The sequence below is a fragment of the Zalophus californianus genome, chromosome 11 (assembly GCF_009762305.2).
Source record: "Zalophus californianus isolate mZalCal1 chromosome 11, mZalCal1.pri.v2, whole genome shotgun sequence".
Classification (NCBI taxonomy): domain Eukaryota; kingdom Metazoa; phylum Chordata; class Mammalia; order Carnivora; family Otariidae; genus Zalophus; species Zalophus californianus.
In genome coordinates, this window is record NC_045605.1 from 109,131,429 (window position 1) to 109,144,431 (window position 13,003).

A 13,003-nucleotide genomic window follows, 5' to 3' on the forward strand; every position below is an offset into this window, starting at 1 on the left:
GAGACAGACAAAGGGGGGGGTGCCTCCTGAGATGAGGAGACCAATCAGATGCCCGTCTGGCCGTGTCCCGAAGTTCCCGAAGGAACTTAGGTGAAGCTTAGCCGTAGTGGTCTCAGCGTTGTGACTTATGATCGGAAACTATTCCGATGCCACCACAGACCGTATGCCTTTCACCACAGAATTGCAGATGGGCCCACTCAGACTCTGTAGGTTCTGGGGACCTTAAGGGTGCCCGCCTGTGGAGTCACAGAATCAGTCCGCTTGAGCAAGCCAGGTCGGACTGCACACTCACTCACACATTCACACTCCAGAAGTTATTACATTCCCTCCCTGGGAATCCCTACCTGGGAGACCTCTAAGAGGTCTCTGGGAGGTGATCAGGCTCCCCTTCCACCCCAGTGGGGGTGGGCTTGTCTGGGTCCTGAGCCCCAGGCCCTACCAGAATCCGACATCGGGACAGGGTCCTCACCTGCCAGGTCTCCTCAAGTCCGGCGGGAACAGCGGAGCGGGGCCGGCCCGAGGCAACCGGGGTGGGAGACTGCCCAAAATTAAGCAGGGCGCACCTTCTCCCTTACGATCCCTCATTCCGTCACCGCCCCGCCGTTGCCCCCAAACCGGTGGCAACAATGGGCCAGCGCTGTTGGGTTTCCCGGTCAGGGAACGAGATGTTACAGAACCTGGACTGGATCACCTGACGGAAGAACCAAGCAGCACCCAGAGATCTTGGAGGATCGGAGGTTTATTTAATGCTGGCGGGCTCAGAGGAGAGTGGTCTCCGAAGGTTTGAGCCCCAGCACAAAAAAAGGGGGCAATTTATACACTTCTACTTCCACGTACTTGGCACTTTTGCCGCGTGCGTGAAGCGGGGCAGGTAGAAGAACCCGGAAGTGGCAAGGACTGGGACTCTCTCGCTGGCTCCGTCGGCCATCTTAGGACACAGATTTTCCTTATCAATTTTACAGCAGCCTGACGCAGGCTGAGGGGCATACGGAGGGCTGGGAAAACATAATTTCTGGGTGTGTCTTCGAGGGCATTTCCAGAAGAGATTAATTAGCCTTTGACGGGAGGGGTAAGGGAAAAGCGACATGGGCCAGCCCCATCCCATCCTTGGGGGCCTGGATGGAGCAAACTGGCAGAGGGAGGGTGAGTTTGCCCTCTCTGCTTGGGCTGGGGCTTCCATCTTCTGCCCTGGACTTGGCCTCGCGCCTCAGGCTTGCCCGGAATCACACTTTCCTGGGTCTTCAGCTTGCACGCGGCAGATGGGACATGTCAGCTTCCGTAACTGTGTGAGCCAATCTTTGACAGTAAGTCTTTTTCCGTGTATCTCCGTATATCCTGTTGGTGCTGTTCCTCTGGAGAACCCTGACTCATACGGTGTGATCGTTTGGGGGTAGAGTGGTAAAAACTCACAGAAGGGGCTGCAGTAAGTTCTGGATGCAAGGTGGTGATTGCTCTTGGTTCTTCCCCGCACGTGCATAGAACCTCCTCGAGCTTCTGCACAGAGACCCTGCGAATTCTAAGCCATGAAGTTGGAGTTTTATGATGTAAATGAGTTTCTGTTTTTTTTTTAAGATTTTATTTATTTATTCATGAGAGAGAGAGAGAGAGAGAAGCAGAGGGAGAAGCAGGTTCCCCGCTGAGCAGGGAGCCCGATGTGGGACTCGATGCCAGGATCCTGGGATCATGACCTGAGCCGAAGGCAGACGCTTAACCATCTGAGCCCCCCAGGCGCCCACAAATGAGTTTAATGTATTCTTTCACACAGGTAATACTTGCCCGTGGCCAAAATTCCGAAGGTACAAAAGGGCATACATGAAGAGCGTGTCTCCCTGTCCTCTGGTCTCCTAGCTCCCCACTCCGAAGAGACACACTTGTGCCAGCTTCGGGTGTAAACTTCCAGAGATAGCCCATGTTTCGACAAACATATACTTTTCTGCAGTTTTTGCCCAAGTGAAATGGTATCTTAAGATAGCTCTTTCGTTGTAACAAGTGTTTACTGATAAGTAGATGAGGCATGGGGCAGACTGGATTGGGAGCCCCTCAAGGAACAAGTGTCTTGTTGAGATTTGAAGCCCTTAACCCTGAGCGAAGCTGCAGACACCGGCTGCTTCCCCTACGGAATCAAGTCAGTGCGTGTTCGAACCCATCGTAGATACGGTCTTTGGTGATGAGAGATCAAGACGGACCCTCTCCTCAAGCTTGGCTACGGTTCCCAAATATCCCACGTCTGTCGGGGACAATAAAAACAACCAGCACGAGGGGCCCCTGGGGGGCTCAGTTGGTTAAGCGTCTGACTCTTGATTTCGGCTCAGGTCATGATCTCAGGGTTGTGGGATTGAGCCCCGTGTCGGGCTCTGTGCTCAGTGCAGTGTCTGCTTGAGATTCTCTCTCTCCCTCTCCGTCTGCCCCCCCTCCCCGCCCCCTCCCCCCTGCACATGCTCTCTCTCTCTCTCTCTAAAATAAATAAATAAAATCTTAAAACAAAAAAACAAAAACAAACAACCAGCATGATCACTTGCATGTGCCAGGCCAAAGCCTCTCTGCCATCCCAGCCCTACCTCTCTGTGGCACCACAATTACATGGCAGGGACCCTACACAGGAATTTGGTTGCATCTGTGTGCAAATATTTTCCATGAGCATAACTGGTCTGAGAAATCAGCTTGCTAGGACTCTCTTTACCAGCATGCATGCATCCATTCATTCAATCATTCATTCTTCCATTTATTTACACAGACTTTACATTATATATTTTTTTAATTTTTTGTTTTAAGTAGGCTCCACACCCAATGTGGGGCTTGAACTCAGGACCCTGAGATTAAGTGTTTCATGTTCTACTGACTGAGCCAGCCAGGTGCCCCAACATTATATCTTGTTGTAAATCCTTCATATGATTCTAAGGGCTTTACTGGGGCACCTGGCTGGCTCAGTGGGTAAGAGCATGTGACTCTGATCTCGGTGTTGTGGGTTCAAGCCCCACATTGGGTGTAGAGGTTACTTTAAAAAAATTAAAAAAAAAAAACAAAAAACTAAGTGCTCTACCCACAGTTACTTTGCCCATTTTGCAGACAAATAGAGTGAGCCAGAGACAGGTTAAGCAACTTTGTCCAAGCTTCCATGGCTTACAGGGGCAGAGCTGGGATGCTGACCCCACAGGTAGAGCAGAAGCACTGGGCTCCACCAGCCCAGGTCAGGGACAGTTTGTCACCAGTGTGGGGTGCAGGGCCAGGCTTTTCCGAAGAACCCTGAAGCTTTGATTATGTTGTCTTTGTTTGCAGGTTGCTCAGCCTCCCTGGGTGACAAATAAAAAGACTCTTGACTGGGTGGGCTGTGGGCTGCCTCTGGAGAGGACAAACAGAGAGCCAGGGAGACTGGCCTGGGGGCTCTTGCAGTAACCTAGGCATCAGCTTACCACTGTGGTGCCAAAAGGAACAGACCCAGGAGGAATCATCGAAGCACCGCTGTGAAGGGTCCAGTGGCAGAACTCATGACCAGTTGGTTCAAGGAGGAGGAGGGGTGTGCCGGGTCCTGGCTGGGTAACTGGAAGAACACAGGGCTGGGGGCCCGGGCCATGGTCCTACAATGATTTCTGAAAGAGCTCCTCATCTCCTTACACATCCCCTGGCACTGGCCTCATGTCCCTACATTTGGAAGGTGACCTTTCATTACCAAGGAATGTACTACAACGGATTCAAACACACACCCCCTAGGTTCCATCTGGAATGTACTATAACGGATTCAAACACACACCCCCTAGGTTCCATCTGGAATGTACTATAACGGATTCAAACACACACCCCCTAGGTTCCACAGACCCACACCCCTGGGGTCTGTGGCTGCATTCGGGGTTAAGGGATCAGCAAGGATGGGAGTCAGAAGGAAGGAAAAGCGGTTGGGACTGGAGTCTTTGTTTTTAGCTGCCCCTAGGAGGTCTGACATAAGATGATTTAGTTTACGTTTCAGCAGCTTGGGCTGGTCAGGGCCACACCTCATCAAGGTGAAGAGCGGACAGGCTGGTGGGTGGACCTTTGGGGCTGATGGGTTTGCTCATCCATGACTCCAGCCAGCCAGCTCGCGCTGGGCCTTCCCCGAAGGGGCACACGCCACCAGGGTAAGGAAGAACCAGGTCTCTGGGAGGCTGGTTTGACTTTTGAAGGAAAATGAAGAACACCTGTGGATCAAGTCCATGGCTCAACCTGGACAGAGCCACACGCTGGGAGCCAGGTGGGACATCAGATGGTGGGAATCAGAGTTCGGGGCCGATTCAAGGATGTGTCCATCCTCCGTCTTCACCACTGTCTTCGTTTCCTGGGGCTGCTGGATGAAGGGGGCTCACGCAGCAGGCATTTGTCGTTTTGCACCATGCTGGAGGCTGGGAGTCTGAGATCACTGGGTGGGCAGGGCCGGGCTCTGCTGCAGGTGCTGGGAGGGGCTGTCCCAGGCCTCTCCCCTGACTTCTGGGAGCTCCGCAGTTTGTGGTTGTGTCGCTCCCGACGTCACGGGGTGTCCTCCTCATGTGTATGTCCACATTTCCCCTATTCCTAAGGACACCAGTCACATTGGTTCAGGACCCCCCCCCCCCACCCGGCCCGCCAGCCTAGTGTGACCTCGTCTGAACGGATCACATCTGCAATGACACTATGTCCAAGGAAGGCCATGATCTGCAGTGCTGGGGGTGAGGAGTCCAACATACAAATTTTGGGGCGACACAATTCAACCCATCGCTACCACCTGATGGGGCTGCCTCCCTTCTCCATGTTGGCACATGCGTGCATGCTCAGGGGTGGGCTGTGATGTGCCTTGCTGCCCCCCAGCTGCTTGAGCTTGGACTTTGGTTTCCCCTTGAGTTAACCAGAGGCCCTGGACTTGGCTCCTGGGTGCCGATAGAATGCCGGGGCCCCTCAGGAGCGGAAGCAGAGCTTGCGGTCCAAGAACCGTGTGCATATAGGTGGCTTTCCTCTGTATGGCTGTGAGCAGAGCTCCGGAGACTCTGATGGGAGACCGACACGCCCGCCCAGCCTCTCCTGTCCAACATGCAGCTGAGAGACCAGAGGTTCTTCAATCTCTGTTTATGCCCGAGGCACGGACTACCCAACAGGTATTTATGAGGATTCACTGTGTCCCAGCCGCAAACTTTGCCAGGAGCTAGAGGCTTCGGCATGCAAGGCTCTGCTGTGGGAAGCTGGCCCTAGGTGGCAATTAGTTTGACATGGGGCACAGAATGTGGCTCAGATACTTCCCAAAGTAGAGAAATAGCGTGAGACACGTTGCAAATGCAAATGCATTTGCATCAAAGCTTGCATCAAAGCCCGTATTTACTCTTTTTTTTTTTTTTTTTTAGAAAAGATCTTATTTATTTGAGAGAGAGAGAGAAAGAGAGAGAGAGAGAGCTAGCAGGAGAGAAAGCTGTAGAGGCGGAGGGAGAAGTGGGCTCCCAGCAGAGCCTGACCTGGGGCTCGATCCCAGGACTCTGGGACCATGAACTGAGCCGAAGGCAGACGCTTCACTGACTGAGCCACCCAGGCGCCCACCCATATGGATTCTTTATGGTGACAAAGGGATTTATGCTACCCAGTCCAGCTTTTCGTAATAGCATCTCTTGGCCTCTTGCACCCTCTTGCTCTCCTCTGCAGTGACCGCCAGACAGACAGTTCCCAGAACCTTCTAGCTCTTTCCCTCCTCTAGGACATTGGGAACTTGGTGGTGTTTGTTTGCTCTGAGTGGCGTCACGATCGATGTCTGCTCCTCACCGAGGCCGGCCTGGCCCTCCAGCTGGGGGAGGGGCCCTCTCCTGGCCAAGAGCTGCTCCTATCTTGTGAATTGATGGGTTGACCAGTTGCCCAGTGGACTGCAGTGTCCCCAGCTGGGCCTCCTGCATGATGCCGGGTCTCAGTGAGGACTTAAGAGATGGGGGAGTCTCCTGGCTGCTGTGGGTGAACGTGTGTATGCCTGTCTATGTGTGCATGTGCGTGCATGTGCGTGTGTATGAGCATGATGGGTCTGCCCCAGGAGAAAGGGCTTTGCCATGTGTTGAGCATCATTATGCATGTGATTGTATCGGATTTGTCCAAGTCAGTGAGGGGGTTGTTTGCTCTGATTTGTGTGTAGGGAACAGAGGCTCACAAAGTTTCCGAGCTGTTGGCCCGCGTGTGTGTCAACTGTATCTTTTATCTTCTGTGCTTCTGAAGCTCTGGCACTGGGTGCCTTGCTGACTCTGGAGGGACTGCCCCTCCCAGGGTTAGCGATTCCTAGAGACGGCAAATAACTAGCCTGAAGGGCGACTTTCAAATGCCAAGAAGCCCAGCTAGAGCCCTCACCCCCCACCGGTCTTACTGGGCTCTCATGCTCAGGACTTCTGTCTCCTGACCTGATCAGCCCAGCGCAGGTCCCAGACAGCCAGGGACAGCCCCTGGGTCCCACATGCCCTGAAATTATCCAGACTAACCAAGCCTCAGCCTGTTTATTCTGCCCCGCCTGTTTGTCCTGCAGAAACCACAGTGGAGGCTCCTGCCCACAGTTCCCGTCTCCCTCCTGCCTCCTGACTGACCCGGGTGCTTTCCCGTGTGGCCCCCGTGGTGCGGTGTGCCCCCTCCTCTCGGGATCTGTGGGTAACACACCATCTTTTCAACAGCCGCCGACTGGTGATCTGTTGGCCTCACTGTACCTGAATGATAATCAAACCTATATTGGGGGCGCCTGGGTGGCTCAGTCGGTTAAGCATCTGCCTTCGGCTCAGGTCATGATCCCAGGGTCCTGGGATCGAGTCCCACGTCGGGCTCCCTGCTCAGCGGGGAATCTGCTTCTCCCTCTCCCTCTGCCCCGCCCCCCTGCTCATGCGTGCTCTCAAAAAAAAAAAAAAAAATCTTAAAAAAAACCCCTATATTTTGAAACAGAGGGATGCAGAAGAGGGGAGGAAGGTGGTGGAGTAGGAGAACCCTAGCCTTGTCTTGTCCCATGAACACAACTAGATAACTATCAAATCATCCTGAATAGCCCAGAAATTGACCTGAAGACTGACAGAACAAACTCCACCACTAAAGAGAAAGAGGCTACCTTGAAGAAGAATGTGTTTTGCTCCATAGAATTCCACGTTGCCTATTTTATTACACAGAAAGTGTGATGTCTAATTTAACAAAATCAGTTATAAAAATTTTAAACCATATGTCAAATAAAATAAAATAAAAAACAGAAGGATGCAGCTCCCTGCCAGCCAGGAGAAGGAGGTGTTCGCCAGGTGACCACCTGGGGCATGCACTGAGGTCCTGGCCAGCTGTACTGAATGACCAGGGAAGGGGCATTGTGTCCTTCTGGATACTGAGACTGATGGCTCAGGCCAAATGCCTCCCTGAGGCAAATAACTCTCTGGCCCCATTTGGCCAAGGAGGAAGCTGAGGCTCAGGAGGCGAAATTATTTGCCCGTCAGAACTGGGACTCTGAACAGGGTCACCTGTCCTGAGGTGGTGAAGGAAGACCACCAAGAGAACCCCACCCAGACCCTGCATCGTGAGCACGGCAAACTCATCAGTGCTATGTGTCGTTCATACGGTAATGGAGGGGGGGGGCACAGGAACAGGTGGGCATCAGGGGGAGGCAAAGGTGCAGTGGGGGGAGGTAATTCTCTGGGGTGATAGAGGGCTCTGAGCCCAGGCCTCAAATCCTGCCCCTTGAAATGGCCCCACTTCTAGAATCTTCTCTGAGCATCCTAGGTTTTTTGTTTTGTTTTGTTTTGTCTTTTAAGTAGGCTCCACAGCCCAGCGTGGAGCCCAGTGTGGGGCTTGAACTCATGACCTTGAGATCATGACCTGAGCTGAGATCAATAGTTGGACGTTTAACCGACAGAGCCACCCTAGGACTTTTTATCTCAGTCCAAACATTCCGGGAGAGAGAACTCTGCACGCCTTAGGTGAGCTCCAGAAAGTTCCAGCAGCAGATGGAGGAAGGGCTTGGGGGTGTTTACAGAAGGGGGGACCATCAGAAGACACTTGGCTCCCAGGTTTAGCCTCAGGCTGTTCAAGAGAACAGGTTCCCTTTGGTGCCTTCAGAGACTTAGAAGGTTTTCTCAAGGAAAACACTCCTTACCAGTGGAAATACCAGTTTCTTCTCAAGTCTGGGCTCGACAGTTCCGTAGAGTCTTCCCTCGAAGGGGCAGGCACATCAGGAGCTCCCATTTGCGTGCACTGTCGGATCCCGGGAGAACTTTTCTGGAAGGCCAGACACTGGGCACCCCTTGCGCACCCACAATTAGCCACCGCCGTGACAGTGACAATGCTCCCCCTGCACAGGTGCTGGTGCGAGGCCAGGCGGGCGCCGCGCCTGTCCCCTGCCACAGGCAGGAAACCGAGGAGCCTCATGAGCTCGCTCAGGGCTCGGAGGCCGACTTCTCTGGCCGACAGACTCTCTGCTTCGAACGAGTCAGGAACTCCCCTCAAAAAGACAGTTATCATATGATCTCATATGCGGAATTTGAGAAACAAAACAGAGGATCCTAGGGGAAAAGAGGAAAAAATAAAACAAGATGAAACCGGGAGGGGGACAAACCGTAAGAGACTCTTAACCACAGAAAACGAACTGAGGGTCGCTGGAGGGGCGGGGGGTGGGGGGCTGGGGCAGCTGGGCATGAGGGAGGGCACGTGATGTCATGAGCGCTGGGTGTTATAGAAGACTGATGAATCGCTGACCTCTACCTCTGAAACCAGTAATACATTATATGTTAATTAAAAATAAAACAAAAGAAAATGATCCTTGATGACGTGCCTCAGAGATCCCTCAGAGATCATTCCCGGAGACAATCAGATAGGCTCTGCCGGCCCTGAAGTTTGGTTAGGAGCCCGGGGGGCAGGGCAAGACCCCCACCTCGCCATTCTGTCCCCGCACACGGAGCCTCGAACCCCTGGGCGGGCGGAGCAGGGGGCGCCGTGTCTCCTGGCCACCTTCCGCAGGAGCGAAGAGAGAAGAAACCCAGAGGGCGTCTTTAGGGGACATTAGGCGTCCCCGGCTAATGCGTCTCCAGTCCCTGCAGTGTCACGGCACAGGAAGTGGGTCAAAGGGCAGGTGGGGCAGCTATCTCCTAGAGCCATGTGGCTGTGCCCCGCCTCTGAGGAAGTGGCCCTCAGCCCCAGGAGACGGAGGCCCCGGGGTGTGGCGATGCCGGGAGGAAAGGTCAGCCTGGCAGCCACACTTCCTGGGGGCTCCCGGGAGCCACGTGCAAACGGAGGGAGCAGCCCTCCATCGCTGAGTCCCACCTGTGCAATTTACATATTTAATGCTTCTAGAGCTTTGTCTGACCGTGGTTCTGGTAGACACGGGATTCGATCTCTTCCACAAAACCCCCAGGTCATCAGCCTTGCTAGTGAGCCAAACAGAATTTCATTCTCGTCCTGGGGCTGGCCGTCCAGCGAGGGAGGGAGGCCAGCCAGAAACCTGGGATAAATAAATACGCATGTGCTGACCCCCGGAAGAAGGCAGGGAGCAGCCAGTGACCTGGGGAAGGGTCCTCCTGACATGGGATGGCCCGGCAGCCCCATCCGAGGGGGTGACTCATATCCATAGCAGCCAGGCAGGCGGGTTAGTGATGGAGGGGACTCCTAGCCCTGTGCCTAACCCCTGGGCTGGGCTGTCTCCCACTGTCCATTCCATACTCTCCTTACAAGACCTAACACCCCACCCCCTGCGCTCTCGGGACCTGCTGGGATCAGCCGGGAGGTCTCGAGGTGGCCTTGAGAGGGTGAGCGAGCTCTGCAGGCCAGGGGAGCACCCTGGGGCGCCAGGTCGAGGGGCAGTGCTCAGAGAGGGCCAGGCCAAGGTGGGTGCCGCTGTGCGGGGGGGCTGGGTTAACAGGGGGTGAGGCAGGCAGGCGCTTGGAGGCCCTGGGTGAAGCCCACGCTATTACTGGGGCAGCGAGGTGTCCCTATGGAAAAGAGAACAGAAAGCCGGCCTGGGTGAGATGGGAGGCAGCGGGATGTGGACAAAGCAGGGGTGCAGGCCAGAGCGTCCTGCCAACCCTGGGCCGTGCGTCCGCCGTCTGCCGCCAGAACGGCACAGCTGTGTCGGGAAGAACCTGGGAGCCGACGTTCATACTCTGCAAAAATACAGATGTGGGCCATTTCTCTTTTTTAAGTCAAGTGATGTCATTAACCTAGTCCAGGTTCCCCCCCCCCTTTTTTTTTATTGTGGTATAATCTACCTCACATAGAATTTACTATCTTAACCATTTTTGGGGGGAGAGAGAGAGAAAGAGAGGAGATGGGGAGAGGGAGGGGAGGAGGGAGGGGGAGAGAGAGACTCTCAAGCAGACTCTGTGCTGAGCATGAAGCCCGACAGGGGACACGACCCCACAACCCTGAGTTCGTGACCTAAGCCGAAACCAAGAGTCGGCCACTCAACTGACTGAGCCACCCGGGCGCCCCTCATCCTAACCATTTTTAAGTGACAACCCAGTGGCATTAATGATATTCCCAATGTTGTGCAACCATCACCCCCATCTACACGCAGACTCTTCCATGACCTCAAACATTAAGCAATAGCTACCTCTTCCCCAGTGCTTGCCTCCCCTGGGAAACTTTCTCCTGCTTTCCCTGTGGATTTGCAAATTCTAGGTATTTCACACAAGTGCAATCACACAATACATGTCCTTTTGTAACCGACTTCTTTCACTCAGGGTCGCGTGCTCAAGGTTCATCCAGGCGGAGGCCGCTCAGGGCTTCATCGTATTCGAGGCTGAACAACATCCCACTGAACGAAGGGCCACCTACGTTTCTCCATCCACCTGCTGACATTGAGTTCTTTCTACATTTTGGCTACTGTGAAAAAGCCTAGTCCAGGTTTCTTTTTTAAAGACTTTACTTATTTGAGGGGCGCCTGGGTGTCTCAGATGGTTAAGCGTCTGCCTTCGGCTCAGGTCATGATCCCGGGGTCCTGGGATCGAGCCCCGCATCGGGCTCCTGGCTTGGTGGGGAGCCTGCTTCTCCCTCTGCCTCTGCCTCTCTCCCTGCTCGTGCTCTCTCTCTGTATCTCTGTCTCAAATGAATAAATAAAATCTTTAATAAAACAAAGAATTTGAAAAAAAAAAAGACTATTTGAGAGAGTGTGTGCATGCAAGAGAGAGAGAGAGAGAGAGAGAGTGAGCACAGGAATCGGGGGAAGAGAGGATGAGGAATAAGCAGACTCCCCTCTGAGCGTGGAGCCCAACATGGGGCTCCAATCCACGACCCTGAGATCATGACCTGAGCCCAAATCAAGAATCTGGATGCCTAACTGAGCCACCCAGGTGCCCCAAGCCTAGTCCAGTTTTTAAAAGCAGTAAATGTTCACGAGCTCAACAGCCCTATTAATGCCCTGAAGGCACATCACCCAGTTCCCCAGAGCAGAGGTTCTGCCTCTTTCTTTCTTTTTTTTTTTTTTTTAAGATTTTATTTATTTATTTGACAGAGAGAGACACAGCGAGAGCAGAACACAAGCCGGGGGAGCGGGAGAGGGAGAAGCCGGCTTCCCGCGGAGCAGGGAGCCCGATGCGGGGCTCGATCCCAGGACCCTGGGATCATGACCTGAGCTGAAGGCAGACGCTTAACGACGGAGCCACCCAGGCGCCCCAGAGGTTCTGCCTCTTTCTGGGTAAATACGCACGGTGAATACTGCCCCAGCTCTTCCCATCACCCGGAGTCCTCACGGCGGTCCCCACTAGGGAAGCGGGTACTGGGATCTCCCGCATTTGACAGGGGAGGCAGTCGAGGCCTGGGGTGCACCGGTCCGGGGTTCACACCCACGTCTGTGGCTCCGGAACCACCTCATGCCCCAGAGCTGTACTGCTGGCCTGAGCAGGCTTTCCAGAACCTACTGGATGTTTCCAGCATATGGATCTGCCAAAGGCAGAGAACGTGGAAGGTGACTCCTGTCAGCATGAGGGATGTCCACAGAAGTTCGCGGCGTGGCCTTAGGGGAGAGCGCTCCACATTCGGGGGCTGGGTCCCACCACCCCTCACACCCCCGCGTCACAGCCCACTTGGGTGTCCTCATCCTGCGGGACTGTGCCCCCTGCCGTCCACGGAGGGCACTGCAGGGGGAGCGTCTCCAGGGGCCGCCAGCTCTCCGGTCTTCATGTCCACAAAGCAGGGCCGACCCCGCGACCCCCCAACGGGACTCTCCAAGGCCTCCTGCAGAAGAAAGCACGCACTACGGTTCCACGGGTTTTACTGTGCGGCTCGCAAGCCCTGACTATTCTCTGGGAGGAAGGCCCTACCTCTGGGAATGACACAGCTCGGAGGGCCTTGCCGTCCAGAGAGCCCCTCGTCCCCAACCCGCTCGCCCGTTCCCTGACCTCAGGGCTCAGCACCTGTTGTCCCTCCTTGCCTGACTGACCCCACCCAGGTCTGGGCAGCCCCAAAGCCTCCCGGGACAGGTGGCTGCTTTTAGGACCCATTCCACAACGCCTCTGCTGTCCCTTCACACCCAGTTCCCCGAATGGCACGCAGCACCGGCTCTCCGCCCCCCGCCGCCCGCCGCCCGTCCTTCCCTGTCCTGCCTGTGCTGCCCGTGGTCGCAGCACCAGCCCCTGCACCGTGACCCTCCTTCCCTGCTGGACCAAGAGCAAGAGTAAGGACCCTGGGCCCAGACTAGTTTGAAGCCCAGCTCCTTAAAAGAGCAAATCACTAGCAACAGGTACACTCAGGAGGTGGGCTTCGCTCAGGCTTTGTCCACCTTGCCAGAAGCAGAACCCAGGTTGTGTCTCCCTCGGCTAGCTCCCGGGTCCCGGCCGCGCCCCCACACCATGCCCTTGGGCCCTGCCGCCTTCGGTGGGGTGGAGGGCAGCCAAGAACACAACCTTGTCTCCTAAACAAGCCTCGAGTCTGTAGCTTGGGAGGGCCGGGCTTGTCATTCTTCCCAAATTCCAGGCTCCTCTGGCTCAGGGAGGCTGTTGCTTACAAAACTAAGCTCACAGACACGGTGCTCAAGTTAGAACAATCTGTCACAGGAACGCAAAGCTTTTTATATCAGAACTCAGAAACATGG